At 39.2% G+C, this 16,201-nt stretch overlaps 1 pseudogene; it reads right to left on the reverse strand.

The window, feature by feature from the left end:
- Positions 1-700: 700 nt before the first annotated feature.
- On the reverse strand, positions 701-2,916 carry LOC133251977 (olfactory receptor 7E24-like; annotated as a pseudogene).
- Between the last annotated feature and the right edge of the window lie 13,285 nt (positions 2,917-16,201).

The raw sequence follows: 16,201 nt of genomic DNA on the forward strand, positions 1-16,201 counted from the left end.
TTTTATGTTTCCTGGATGATTTTCATAAAAACCAGGACTGAGGAGAGGTTATATGTATCCTCCCACATAAACTCCATATGCAGAATTGATAAATAGAAGCTAATATGGAAAATATCAATGTGATGGTGAGGATGTAGAACAATGAGAACTCCTCTGTCCTTCCATGGAAGTGGAAGGGCTTAGTGGCTCAGTCGTGTCCAACTCTTTGAAACCCTTTAGACAGTAACCCACCGGGCTCCTCTGTCTATTGCTTTTGGGCTTTCTAGATGGTGCTAGTGGTAAAGAATTCATCTGCAAATATAGAAGACATAGAGACACAGTTTTGATCCCTGGATTGGGAAAATTCCCTGGAGGAGGAAATGACAACCCACTTTAGTATTCTTGCCTGGAAAACTCCACTGACAGAGGGGTCTGGCAGGCTACTAAGTCTACTATCCATGAGGTCACAAAAAGTCAGACACAACTGAGCAACTGAGCACACACATGGAAAACATACAAGAACTATGGGAAAGATGTAAATTGTAAATATGTAAAAAAAGTTATTCATCTTACCAGGATGCTTGGGCTGCTGACAATAAAATGAAGCATCACCACAGTAAAATAATATTCAATCCTGCATTGATTAAGCTATACAAAAGATCCCAGAATACCCCCACAGTCTCATTAAAGACATATCAAACTCAGCAACACTCAGGTGTTAAGCAAGGGGAAGTGTTGAAGGCCAGAAGAACTACAAAAGCGAGGTGATGAGAGAGGTAGAATTTGAGGTTCACATGCATAGTTTTGTTGCATTTTCTAACCTACATTCTAAATTAATGACACAGGTACTGAGATTAGATTGTTTTGCTGAGTAACCTGAACATGGCCTTTTTGATGTCCCTATTCCTGAGACTGTAGATGAAGGGGTTCAGCATGGGGGTGACCACGGTGTATACCACCGAGGCCACTGCATCCTTCCTGGGAGATTGTGAGATGGCTGAGCTGAGGTACACACCAAGGCCTGTCCCATAAAATGAGCAAACACATGCCAGATGAGAGCCACAGGTGGAGAAGGCTTTATACCTCCCACCTAATGAGGGAACTCTCAGAATGGAGGAAAAAATTTTATAGTAAGAGAAAAAGATACCTGAGACAGGAAGAAATCCAAAGATGGTACCAGCAAAATACATGACTATGTTACTGGTCAAAGTGTCAAAACAGGCAAGCTTGAGGAGTAGAGAAGGGTCACAGAAGAAATTAGAAATTTCCACATCCTTGAAGCAGGCGACTTGTGACACAATCCAATTGTGCACCTGGGACTCCAAAAGACTAACAAAAGAGGACACCAAAACTAAGGAGCAGCACAGGCGTGGGTTCATGATGACGGTGTAGTGCAGTGGCTGACAGATGGCCACAAACCTGTCATAGGCCATCACAAGCAGAAGCATATCATCCAAACAACCAAAAAGGGTAAAAGTAGACATCTGTGTCAGGCAGCCCACATAGGAAATGCCTCTGCTGTGAGTTTGGATGTTCACAATCATATTGGGGACAGTGCTGGAGATGAAACCAATGTCTGCCAAGGACAGGTTGGAGAGGAAGAAGTACATGGGGGTGTGGAGGTGGGGGTCAGAGCTGACAGCCAGGATGATGAGCAGGTTCCCCAGCACAGTGACCAGGTACATGGACAGGAAGAGTCCAACGAGGAAAGGCTGCAGTTCTGGATCATCTGACAGGCCCAGAAGGAAGAATTCTGAGACTCTTGTTAGATTTCCAGCTCTGTGCTGCATGGTCACCTTTGGAAGAATAAAAGAGGGTTTGAAAAATAGGAAATAACTAAATGGGCATTGAGCACTGTGTCCATATTTTGGATTCAAGCTTCATTTCTAAGACCATATACCCCAGTACATTCAGCAATATTTCTCAGTGACAAATTCTGTTTAGAACTGCTTCCTTCTTGGTTCATGTGTTATTCACCTCTGTTGATACACCCATACTTTATACAACTTCACTGAAAAGTGAAAGGGAGGGAGGACATTAGAGGTAATACCTCCAGGATCTCAGTAAAATGCAACCTTCTTTTTTACATATGTTAGTGTATATGTTTCCATGCTACTCTCTCCATTAGCCTGAATGAGACATTTTCTTCCTTCTTTAAGAAAAATTAAATTCTAATTTAAAGAAATAAAGCAATATATATACATATATATATATATATCTTGTTTTATTCAAATATAATTCTAGATAATTCCTTCATTTAGAATATCTACAGATCTCTGTGAAACAGGACTATGTCATCTGGATTATAAATTAAAGATGAATGTTCATAATCCAAACACATTTTATATGATATGCAGTGTTTTATCCTTCTTTATTTTTCTGTCTTCCTTCCTTCATGAAATAGGTGATTACTCAAATGTCAAGGTTTTCTTTTGAAGGCCATTTAGTATACTTGATATCTTTGATGAACTCTATAGTCCATGGAATTCTCCAGGCTAGAATACTGAAGTGAGTAGCCTTTCCCTACTCCAGGGGATCTTCCCAAACCAGGGATCGAACCCAGGTCTCCCACATTGCAGGAAGATTCTTTACCAGCTGAGCCACAAGGGAGGCCCCATTGATGGACTTCAAATTTCAGTTAATATGGTTTAATTAAGTGCACATAATCATAATGCACTGGTGACTACAAGATGGAAGAAAGCCTCTTGGAATCTTTTCTTTTATATGGGGTATTTGTTTCAATTCTGCCTCAGTAAAATGTCTGATGTGTGATACCACTTGCATTTTTGGACTCTATTCTGTACTGGTGGGATAATACTTTTTTCTTTTTTTTTTTTTTTTTTGTTTATTGAAGTTTGACAAAATTGCATATATTTGGGTTATGCAATGAAGTGTTTTAAAAGATGTCCAAAATGATGATTTAGTACACATCAACATTGTGAACAAATACCACAATCAAGTTAATTAGCATGTCTGTCACCTCACAGAATTTCTATTCATGTGTGTGTGTGTGTGTGTAGTAACAGTTAAGCAGATCTTTCTTAGCAGATTTCAAGAATATAATATATTATTATTAACTATAATCAACAGATTGTATTTAGATCCCCAGAATTTACTCATTTCATAACTGAAAGTTTCTCTACCACCAGTTCTCACAACTACAGTTCTAATCCATGATCCTAAGATTTTTACTTTCTTAGCTTCCACACATAGATGAGATCATATGGTATCTGACTCTACATCTAGTATATGTTTTTTAATAAGAATATTATTTTCCAGGTCCATCCCTGTTGTCATAAATGGCAGGATTTCCTTGTTTTTATGGTTGAGTAACATCTAATTCTTTAAATACACACAGGATGCTTATTTTCATTATTCATCTGTCAACAGACACATACCCATATTTTCACTATGTAAAATAATAATGCCATGACATGGGAATACAGATATCTCTTTAAGGTTCTGATTTCATTTCCTTGGCATCTACCCTGAAGTAGGGTTGTTGGATCCTAAGGTAGTTCTACTTCAATTTGTTGCAGTTTTTAATTTCTTAAGAAGCCTTCATTCTGTTTTCTATTTTTTTAATATAAATTTTTTTATTTTCATTGGAGGCTAATTACTTTACAATATTGTATTGGTTTGTCAAGATTAACATGAATCTGCCACGGTTGTACACGTGTTCCCCATCCTGAACCCCCCTCCCTCCTCCCTCCCCATACCATCCCTCTGAGTTATCCCAGTGCATCAGGCCCAAGCATCCTGTATCATGCATCAAACCTGGACTGGTGATTCCTTTCATATATGATATTATATATGTTTCAATGTCATTCTCCCAAATCATCCCAGCCTCGCCCTCTCCCACAGAGTCCAAAAGACTGTTCTATACATCTGTGTCTCTTTTGCTATCTTGCATACAGGGTTATCATTACCATCTTTTTAAATTCCACATATATGCATTAGTATACTGTATTGGTGTTTTTCTTTCTGTCTTACTTCACTCCGTATGATAGGCTACAGTTTCATCCACCTCATTAGAACTGATTCAGATGTATTCTTTTTAATGGCTGAATAATACTCTATTGTGTATATGTACCACAGCTTTCTTATCCATTCATCTGCTGATGGACATCTAGGTTGCTTCCATGTCCTGGCTATTATAAACAGTGCTGTGATGAACATTGGGGTACACGAGTCTCTTTCAATTCTGGTTTCCTCGGTGTGTATGCCCAGCAGTGGGATTGCTGGATCATAAGGCAGTTCTATTTCCAGTTTTTTAAAGAAATCTCCACACTGTTCTCCATAGTGACTGTACTAGTTTGCATTCCCACCAACAGTGTAAGAGGGTTCCCTTTTTTCCACATCCTCCCCAGCATTTATTGCTTGTAGACTTTTGGATCACAGCCATTCTGACTGGTGTGAGATGGTACCTCCTTGTGGTTTTGCTTTGCATTTCTCTAATAATGAGTGATGTTGAGCATCTTTTCATGTGTTTGCAAGCCATCTGTATGTCTTTTTTGGAGAAATGTCTGTTTAGTTCTTTGGCCCATTTTTTGATTGGGTCGTTTATTTTTCTGGAATTGAGCTGTAGGAGTTACTTGTATATTTTTGAGATTAGTTGTTTGTCAGTTGCTTCGTTTGCTATTACTTTTTCCCATTCTGAAGGCTGTCTTTTCACCTTGCTTATAGTTTCCTTTGTTGTGCTGAAGCTTTTAAGTTTAATTAGGTCCCATTTGTTTATTTTTGCTTTTATTTCCAATATTCTGGGAGGTGGGTCATGGAGGATCCTGCTGTGATTTATGTCAGAGTGTTTTGCCTATATTTTCCTCTAGGAGTTTTATAGTTTCTGGTCTTACGTTTAGATCTTTAATCCATTTTGAGTTTATTTTTGTGTATGGTGTTAGAAAGTGTTCTAGTTTCATTCTTTTACAAGTGGTTGACCAGTTTTCCCAGCAACCCTTGTGAAAGAGACTTTTTTCTCCGTTGTATATTCTTGCCTCCTTTGTCAAAGATAAGGTGTCCATAGGTGCATGGATTTATCTCTGGGCTTTCTATTTTGTTCCATTGATCTATATTTCTGTCTTTGTGCCAGTACCATACTGTCTTGATGACTGTGGCTTTGTAGTAGAGTCTGAAGTCAGGCAGGTTGATTCCTCCAGTTCCATTCTTCTTTCTCAAGATTGCTTTGGCTATTCGAGGTTTTTCATATTCCCATACAAATTGTGAAATTATTTGTTCTAGCTCTGTGAAAAATACCATTGGTAGGGATTGCATTGGATCTATAGATTGCTTTGGGTAGTATACTCATTTTCACTATATCAATTCTTCTGATCCATGAACACAGTATATTTCTCCATCTCTAAGTGTCCTCTTTGATTTCTTTCACCAGTGTTTTATAGTTTTCTATATATAGGTCTTTAGTTTCTTTAGGTAGATATATTCCTAAGTATTTTATTCTTTTTGTTGAAATGGTGAATGGAATTGTTTCCTTAATTTCTCTCTATATTTTCTCATTATTAGTGTATAGGAATGCAAGGGATTTCTGTGTAATAGCTGTACAAATATTCATTCCCACCAACCAAGTACAAGTGTTACCTTCAACTCCACATCCTACCCAATATTTGTTGTCTTTTTGTATATAATGGCCATCCTAACAGATGTGAGGTGATATTTGATTTCCATTTGGTCTTGTATGTCCTAATGTTACCTGATGTTGAGTACCTTTTACCCAGTGGTCTTGTTCTCCTGATCATGAATCCTCCTGTTTACTGTTGAGGAGGTTAACGCTAGGGAAAGTCCCACTCCCAGGTCAGGACCCAGCCTTCTTATGTCAAGGTAACAAATTTTCCTGTCAATCATTCCTGATAGAGGGGTTGTAATTCTTCTAATTCTGCTTTTTATAGGCAATTCAAGTTCTTTATTTTGGCTTTCAAACTATGACTTAATTGTGAAAAAAAGATTAAAACAGAATAATGCAAACACATCTGGGCAGTCTCCTTATCTATGAAATTATGATAGTAATTAAACCTACAGAATAGGACTATTACAAGATAGTTTTTTAAACATCATTAATATTGCTTAAACAAGTGGTTTTCAGTTTCAGTTGATCTATTATTTACATGTGCTTACTTTAAAAATACTCACTTACCCCAGCCTCAGCCTCAAATCAATTTCGGGATCTCTACATGTGAGTTTCTTGGTCTCCTTTCTTTGAAGCTGGGCTTGATAAACACTGCTTTAGAATACAGTCTAACACTTAGAAAAAGCTCAATGACCATCATCTATTTATATAATCATGAATTCACACTATTTTTAAAACAGAAACTTTTTCTAATATTTGCTTCAGATTTCATATTCATACAGATTTGAAACATTAACAATAAAATTTAACTTCTCTTGGTGTCTCAGCTCTAATCCATTTCTCTGCATACACCTCCCTAATAGCAACCAGTGTCATGTCTTGGGTGCACACTTTGTTTCTATGAAAAATGGAAGGGTTTAAACAAAATTTACTGGATTTATTTTATTCTTTTTTTTTCTTGCCCTTGTCCTTAATCTTTTTTTTTTTAAACTTTACATAATTGTATTAGTTTTGCCAAATATCAAAATGGATTTATTTTATTCTTGTTGCTGCCTCTGTGTCAACAAGATAGAGTCTCTGGAGAATCAGAAATTAATGAGTCTTAGTCATTTCTCTTCATCTATGAAGAATGTACTTATGTAAACAAAAATAAAATGTCCTGTCAGGGGTCAGGGCATCAGATCAACATATATTTAAATTTGGTAACATGAAAATTAGCATAGTCATTATTAGTAAAAATAAAAAATCAAAAACGTATCTTGCCCTTCTCGTATGCCCATCATACAATTACTACACAAAGCACTATTATTATTTTAGTCCAACTTCAGTGGATTTCTGTCTGTGAACCATCAGCTCAGTTGACATGGCTAAATCTCAGATTCTAAAAAATTTCCCATAACACACTGAGAATGAGTGCAGCATAGAAAATTCAAAATTAAGTTTTTCTTCTCTGAGTCCCATACCCTAAACTTCACTCTTTTCAAACTTCCTGAAAGTGTTTGGCAGAAGTACATGAGATTTAACAACACATACATCTGGAATACATTATTTTGAACTGTTTTCATTTTTCTGAGTAGGAACAGACCACAAGGCTCTGATTCTGTGTCGCCTTTCATGATTGAGGAAACTGATTTTAAGTACATAGGAGAAAGTGGAGAGGTGAATGGAAACCCAGGAACAGAGTCAACAGAGATCTATGCTGAAGTGCTGTGCTGTGCTCAGTCACTCAGTCATGTCTGCCTCTTTGCAACCCCATACACTGTAGCCCACCAGGCTCCTCTGTCATGTCGATTCCCCAGGCAAGAATATTGGAGTGGATTACCATGCCTTCTTCCAGGGGATCTTCCCTGCCCAGGGATCAAACCCAGGTCTCCCTCACTGCAGGGTGATTCCTTACTGTCTGAGCCACCAGGGAAGCCCACTCTGAAGTATCAGGTGCCAAATAATTCTATGACTTTTGTCTGTGATTTCAGACATCCTTCCTACAGTTGATGCAGTAAGTGCTACCTAGTAACCTCCAATGTGTCCTCCAGAAAACTCCAAAGGGAAGGGCACAGTGAGCAGGGAGTTTCTGCCCAGACTCACAAGGAAGTGACTGACTGACTGGGTGGCAAGAGGAAGACTGCTAGAATGACTGGCTTCAACTTGGCTTTAACACTTTCTAACTCATTACCTGATACATATGACATAAAATGTTGTGCTTCTTTTCTCTTATTAATAATAATGTAGGCAGTTATAATTTTGTGCATGCCTGTGTGCTAAGTCACTTCAGTTGAATCTGACTCTTTGTGACTCCATGGATTGTAGATGGCCAGGATCCTCTGTCCATGGAATTCTCCAGGCTAAAATACTGGAGTGGGTTGCCATGACCTCCTTCAGGGGATCTTTCCTACCCAGTGATCGAACCCAAGTCTCTCATGTCTCCTGCATTAGCAGGCAGGTTCTTTACCTCTAGCACCACCTGGGAAGACCATAATTTGGTGCAGATGCAATAAAAAATGAAACATAAAACATATACCTCAGAGCCTGACACTTATGAAGTCTTAAGTAACAGTACCTGATATTATGGTTAATGTCATCCTCCTCACCATCTTCATCAGCACTTGCAGAATTATCTGATGTGCTCATGGGGAAGTTTGAAAGTGAAAGTGATGTGGCTTGGTTGTGTCCAACTCTTTGCAACCCCATGGACTGTAGCCTACCAAGCTTCTCTGTCCATGGGATTTTCAGACAAGAGTCCTGGATTGCCATTTCCTTCTCCAGGGGATCTGCCTGACCCAGGGATCAAACCTAGGTTTCCTGCATTGCAGGCAGACGCTTTAACCTCTGAGCTACCAGGGGAGGGAAGTGGGAAATTTTTCAGAGATCTATTCACTGCTCTGGTGGGAAGCATACCAGGCAGAGCCACACCAGTGCTGGTGAAAGCAGAACTCTGAATCAGAGTTCTCACACACCAGAACGTAAGTGTCATAGGGCTCTAATCTGAAATTTGTATACTGGTGCCCTCCCATCTGTCTATCCCAACTGTCACGTTTGCCATGTTGTGCATAAAATCATGCTCCCCAAGCTCCTTTAATTCACCAATCACTGTCTCCCTCAGGACTTACTGGCCTGGGCTGCATCTCTGCTGGAACATGACCAAAGAGCACAGACTCACTGCCCTCCTCCTGCCTGGTGTGTAATGAAGTCTCAGGGTCACTCCAGAGGATGGACAGGAAGACAGACTCAGGCTGGACCTTCTAATGAAGGTTCCTACAAAAGATGGAGAAGTAGGTATGGATGGACCACAATATTAGAACTAGCAACATAACGAGCTAGAGACACTGACCAATTATTAACAAAGGTATGACCTTAGGGCTCAATGCCCAAAGCTCATCATTAGCCAGTTGCTCCATGTTGTCCCACTCTCTGGAGACTTGTTAATACTAACAAAACAGGAAAAGGAGAAAAGTGAATGTCCTGGGAAGGGTCTGGGTCTTTCTTCATCTCAGGAGGAAATTCCATGTACTCTTGCTTCTTACTTCCAACTTGCAGGATCTTAACATAACCTCAGACATTTTTTTCTCAATTTTATCCATTCAATGTGTGGTTTTGATGTGTTGAAGTCCATTTTATCAATTATGAAATCTATGTAGCAAGAGGTCTAGCCAATGATGTGATGCACTTTCCATTTTCAGAGTTAATAACTGTCTGTAAAGATAACATGCTTTCATCTCTTTACTTTAGTTCACAGTTGATGGGAGGAAACATACAATGGAATGAAAACCAAGAGGTGGGATAAGTGAGACCATCTCAGATCCTGCCCACCATACAGGCCTCATCCTCTATAAGAACTTTGTGCGCCAAACCCTTCCAAGATCAAGTCTTGCCCATCTGCTTTTCAGTATATTCCCAGATTCACTGCACCAACATGATCTCAACAAAATTTCCCTGGAAACAAATTAGAAATGGGTAGACCTTCCTCTCCCCTGGATAATTCTACAACTTCAGGTCATGCAGTCTCAAGTAGACCCCTGGTTTCTGATACACTAGGAGAGCCCCTGCATCAATGTCTGGACAACCTGCAGCTGTTCCATGAACAGATGTAACAAATTTCCACATGCTATGTTTCACATGTTTCTGATTTCTGATAATTCAAATGGAATCCACTCAAACCTGGATATGTTTTCTTTTGGTTTCTTTGTGGTCTCAGCTCTTGAGGACTTTAATAAAATACGGATTTGGCTTACCCATTTTTGCTATGGGATAAAGTGGGGTGTATGTGGAGAGTGTTGGGATGTAACCTTCTCAATCCTGTCCATGCAATCCTCCTGACAGAGAGTGCTCTTCTGAGGAATGCAGAGGTGGTTTGTCCTTAAGTGACATGAAGAGAATTTTAACTTAAACCGTATCAGATTGGATATGAAGGAAAGAATGTTATGCAACCATGGATGAATAAGTGACAGGATATTTTTAAGGGAAATCGCATACCAGATATGCACAGGTGGATATGAGAGGAAGTCACTGGGTGTTGTAGCATTTAAGTATTTAGTTCGTGGCAAAAATGTATCACTAAACTGAAATGCTTTCATACTGAGATCTAGGAATAAGATTCTAGGACAAAGACGAATTTATGAGACATGAGACAAGGAAACCAAGGTACTTATGTTTGTACCATAAAATGTTACATATGTCATATTCTTTTCCCAGGTCTCAATGCCTCCTATCATTATGACCAAATAGCAACTCAGTAAATTTGATCATGGGCTTCCCAGGTGTTGTTGTTTTTCAGTCGCCCAGTCATGTTCAACTCTTTGCAACCCCATGGACTGCAGCACACCAGGCTTTCCTGTGCTTCACCATTTCCTGGAGCTTGCACAAACTCATGTCCATTGAGTTGGTGATGCCATCCAACCATCTCATCCTCTGTCATCCCCTTCTGCTGCCTTCAATCTTTCCCAGCATCAAGGTACTTTCTAATGAGTCAGCTCTTAACATCAGGTGGCCGAAGTATTGATGCTTCCACTCCAGCGTTAGTCCTTCCAATGAATATTCAGTGATGGTTTCCTTTAAGATTGACTTATTTGATCTCCTTGCTGTCCAAGGGACTCTCAAGAGTCTTCTCCAACACCACAGTTTGAAAGCATCAAGTTTTCAGTGCTCAGCCTTCTTTACAGTCCAACTCTCACATCCATGTATGACTACTGGAAAAACCATAGCTTTGACTATGTGGACGTTTGTTGGCAAAGTGATGTCTCTGCTTTTCAATATGCTATCTCAGTTTGTCATAGCTTTCCTTCCAAGAACAAGCATCTTTTAATCTCATGACTGCAGTCACTGTAGGGAGTGATTTTAGAGGCAAAAGAAAATCTGTCACTGTTTCCCTTATTTCCCCACTTATTTGCCATGAAGTGATGGGACCAGATGCCATGATCTTAGTTTTTTCATTTTTTGTTTTAAGCCAGCTTTTTCACTTTCCTCTTCTTTCACCTTCATCAAGAGGCTCTTTGCTTTCTGCATTTGGGGTGGTGTCAGGTTGCTGTCATATCTGAGGTTGCTGATATTTCCCCAGGCAATCTTGTTTCCAGCTTGTGAGTCCACCAATCCATCAGGGCTTTTGATGATGTTCACAGTGCACATAAGTTAAATAAGCAGGGTGACAATATACAACCTTGATATACTCCTTTCCCAATTTTCAAACAGTCCACTGTTCCATGTCCAGTTCTAACTATTGCTTCTTGTCCTGCATTCACATTTCTCAAGGGATGGGTAAGGTGGTCTGGCATTCCCCTCACTGTAAGAATTTTTAACAGTTTGTTGTGATCCACTGAGTCAAAGACTTTAGTGTAGTCAATGAAGAAGAAGTAGATAGTTTTCTGGAATTCCTTTGCTTTTTCTATAATCCAATGGGTATTGACTACTTGATCTCTGATTTCTTTGCCTTTTCAAAACCCAGCTTGTCCATCTGGAAGTTCTTGGTTCACGTACTGTTGAAGCCTAGCTTGAAGGATTTTGAGCATTACCTTACTAGCATGTGAAATGAGCACAATTGTGCAGTAGTTTGAACATCCTTTGGCATTGCCCTTCTTTGCAATTGGAATGAACACTGACATTTTCCAGTCCTGTGACCATTGCTGAGTTTTCCAAATTTGTTGGCACATTGAGTGTAGCATTTTAACAGGGTCATCTTTTAGGATTTGAAATAGCTCAGCTGGAATTCCATCAGTTCCACTAACTTTGTTAGTCATAATGCTTCCTCAGGCCCACGTGACTTCACACTCCAGAATGTCTGGATCTAGGTGAGTGACCACACCATCATGGTTATCCATGTCATTAAGAGCTTTTTTATACAATTCTTCTATGTATTCTTGCCCCCTCTTCTTAATCTCTTCTGTTTCTGTTAGGTCATTATGGTAAGTGAAATAAGTCAGACAGTGAAAGACATGGAATATAGGATTTCTCTTCTCTGTGGAATGTAATGTATTAAACTCATACAAGCAGAATGTATTTTCTGACATATTACCAATTGTGAACATTGCAGAAAATTATTCCATGAATATTGTAGAACACCTAGGATTACTATTCAAGTGTATACTTTCTCTTATAATATTTATGGATTTAAAGTACCCTATATTCATTTGCTATGAGAATTTAACACGATCTAATAAGAAACCAAGTGATAGAAGTTTAACAGAACATAAATGGAAAACTAAACCACAGAACCATGCACACACACACACACACACACTCACACAAAGTAGCATTACTTTGGCTTCTTTCAAGATTCTTTGACTGTCACTTAGGTTAGCTTAAATGGATATGCAGATATAGTATTTTAGTGATTTTAGTAACTTTTTGGGGGTGATATATCTTTCCCTAAACTAGTAAGAATTTATCTTTTTTCAAGTATATTCTTTCTTTTAATATCAAAGTCTCTCATCAGTAGAGTTGGTTGGTGATTTTCTTTTTTTTTTATTTTATTTTATTTTTAAACTTTACATAATTGTATCAGTTTTGCCAAATATCAAAATGAATCAATCACAGGTACACATGTGCTCCCCATCCTGAACCCTCCTCCCTCCTCCCTCCCCATACCATCCCTCTGGGTCGTCCCAGTGCACTAGCCCCAAGCATCCAGTATCGTGCATTGAACCTGGACTGGCATCTCGTTTCATACAACATAACAGGGAGAAAAAATAAACAATTAAAACTTGCAGATTTCGAGCCCTACGGTGATTTTCTTAAGTGGTAAAAGGGAAAGGTCTGCACAGCTTTCAGTCAGCCAAGATTACTACCACAAAAACAATAAGTGACATCTCAATTTGTGATGGATACTTATTTTGCAGAATGCAATAAGAGCCCTAAGATGTAAATATTCTGACAGAGGCATGGTAATCAAGTGGGAATGGAGGACATGAAGGCTGTATTTTGTCACCCTGCTTATTTAACTTATATGCAGAATACATAACGCAAAATGCCAGGCTGGATGAAGCACAAGCTGGAATCAAGATTGCCAGGAGAAATATCAATAACCTCAGATATGCAGATGACACCACCCTTATGACAGAAAGTGAAGAAGAACTAAAGAGCCTCTTGATGAAAGTGAAAGAAGAGAGTAAAAAGTTGGCTTAAAGCTCAACATTCAGAAAACTAAGATCATGGCATCTGGTCTCATCACTTCATGGCAAATAGATGGGGAAACAATGGAAAGAGTGACAAACTTTATTTTCCTGGGCTCCAAAATCACTGCAGATGGTGACTGAAGTCCTGAAATTAAAAGACACTTGTTCCTTGGAAGAAAAGCTGTGACAAACCTAGACAGCATATTAAAAAGCAGAGACATTAAAAAGCAGAGACCATGCCAACCAAGGTCCATATAGTCAAAGTTATGCTTTTTACAATAGTCCTGTACAGATGTGAAAGTTGAACCATAAAGAAACTGAGCACTAAAGAATTGATGCTTTCGAATTATGTTGTTGGAGACGACTCTTGAGAGTCCTTTGGAATGCAAGGAGATCAAACCAGTCCATCCTAAAGGAAATCAGTACTGAATATTCATTGGAAGGACTGATGCTGAAGCTGAAGCTCCAATACTTTGGCCACCTGATGCGAAGAACTGACTCATTGGAAAAGATCCTGAGGCTGGGAAAAACTGAAGACAGGAGGAATGGGGAGGACAGAGGATGAGATGGTTGGATGGCATCACCAACTCGATGGACATGAGTTTGAGCAAGCTCTGGGAGTTGGTGATGGACAGGGAGGCCCAGTGTGCTGCAGTCCATGAGGTTACAAAGAGTCAGACTGAACTGAACTGACTTGTCTTGCAGAACTCAATAGGAGACCTAAGATGTAATTATTGAGACAGAGAACAGGAAGGCATGGCAATCAAGTGAAGTCCTAACCAGGCTGTTTCTACTAAAAGGAAAAGTCCTCCCTTGAAAGAAGATAAACTTACTATGAAGACTTGGGTGACTCAATGTACCTCAGGCATCACTGGAGTCACACAGCAATTGGAATATGATACCACCTATTCTCCAGCTGCGTACCCAAAGCTAAGACATACCCTTGACTTCCACCTGTCTTTCCTGGGCACATTTTGCATCTTCCAATCACAGGTACATAAGAGCAAATCTATAGTATCAGTCAAGAGTCAGTCAAGTAAAGAAAAACCAATTAGTGTTTTTTCAAAAACTTTTTTATTGGAGTAGAGTTGATTTACAATGTTGTGTTACTTTCAGGTGTACACTACAGTGAATTTGTTATACATATATCCATTCTTTTTCTGAATGTTTTCTATATAGTTCATTACACTGTATTGAGTAGAGTTCCTTCCTTTTGTTATACAGTAGGTTCTTTGGAGAAGGAAATAGCAACCCACTCCAGTATTCTTGCCTGGAGAATCCCAAGGACAGAGGAGCCTAGTGGACTGCCGTCTATGGCGTCATACAGTTGGACACAACTGAAGCGACTTAGCAGCAGCAGCAGGTTCTTAACATCTATCTATTTGGATATAGTTGTGTTTATATGTCCAGTACTCTTGCCTGGAGAATCCCATGGATGGAGGAGCCTGGTGGGCTACAGTCCACGGGGTCACACAGAGTCGGACACGGCTGAGCGACTTCATCACTTTCATATGTCAGTTCCAGCCTTCCAATTTATCCCTTACTGCCCCTTACTCAGCACAAATTTGTTTTCTACATCTGTAACACTATTTCTGTTTTGTAGATAATCCATCCCATTCCAGTACTCTTGCCTGGAAAATCCCATGGATGGAGGAGCCCAGTAGGCTGCAGTCCATGGGGTCGCTCAGAGTCCGACAGGATTGAGCGGCTTCACTTTCACTTTTCACCTTCATGAATTGGAGAAGGAAATGGCAACCCACTCCAGTATTCTTGCCTGGAGAATCCCAGGGACAGGGGAGCCTGGTGGGCTGCCATCTATGAGGTCGCACAGAGTCGGACACAACTGAAGCGACTTAGCAACAGCATATATCCTACATTAAGTGATATCATATGATATTTATTTTTCTCTGACATACCTCATGCAGTATGACAATCTCTAGGTCAATTCAGGTGGCTGCAAATGGCATTATTTCATTATTTTTTTGGCTGAGTGGCAGTCATCCAGGAATAATTCATTTAATCATTTTAGTGAAAAGTTTTAACACAGAGAGTTGGTTAAATAGTTATTGAATGGCTGAAAGATAAAAAAAAGAAAGAAAGAAAGAAAATGAAGTAACATAGCCATCATAAGTGAAGGAAGAAGCTACTCAACCAAGGGCTTGAGGGGTTTAAAGGGATCACGTGAGCATTTAGGGCAAAGAGATATTTACAGATTATGTTGAAAGTACGTAAGATCAACACAAGATGCAATACAGAGGAGTGATTCTGAGCATCCCACCCCAGAGCAAAGTCCATGCATATGGTGTAGAATAATCCATGTGAAGATTATTGGAAATAATGGGGTAAATGCATTGCTTGTTACTACAGCAGAGTCTTCATAACTTCCACCCTTTGACCTCTGATCTCTTCTGGATCTTTAGCATTTGTCCATGAGCAGTTATGACCCAAAGTATAAAGGTCACTTTTAAAGGAAAATTCTGACTTACATCAGTAGTTCTCAATCTTGGCCACACACTAGAACCACCTGAGTGCTTTGAAAAATACTCATATTTAGGCCACAACCAAGTACAGTTAGAGTGTCTGGTGGTGAAAAACAAGGTCAGTATTTTTAATCTTCCCAGATATTTTCAATAAAAGCCTAGGTTGAGAAGCAGTGACATGCCTCCTCGCCCATAACTGCATGTGCGAATTTAAAACATAGATACAGAATTTACTATGGAAATGATGTAACAGCTGTGCAAAACTCATAAATTTTCAGTATATTGAAAGGGAAGTACTCATTCTTCAAGGATGTTTGTGCCACCAAAGATAAATCATAGAATCTCCATAGATATAAAGAAATTCAGGTAAGAAGTGATTATGACACACAAAGGATCCTTGATCTCCCACTGTCATGTTAAACCAGAAACAGAAACAATATTCAGGTGGAAAGCAAAGAAAAATATGAAGGTCATAAGAGTTGCAAAACTGATGGCATAATAAAAGTAGAATTTTAAATCTCCAGGTTGTTTTTTGTTTTTTTTTTGTTTTTTTGCTACATTTT

The sequence above is a fragment of the Bos javanicus genome, chromosome 7 (assembly GCF_032452875.1).
Source record: "Bos javanicus breed banteng chromosome 7, ARS-OSU_banteng_1.0, whole genome shotgun sequence".
Classification (NCBI taxonomy): domain Eukaryota; kingdom Metazoa; phylum Chordata; class Mammalia; order Artiodactyla; family Bovidae; genus Bos; species Bos javanicus.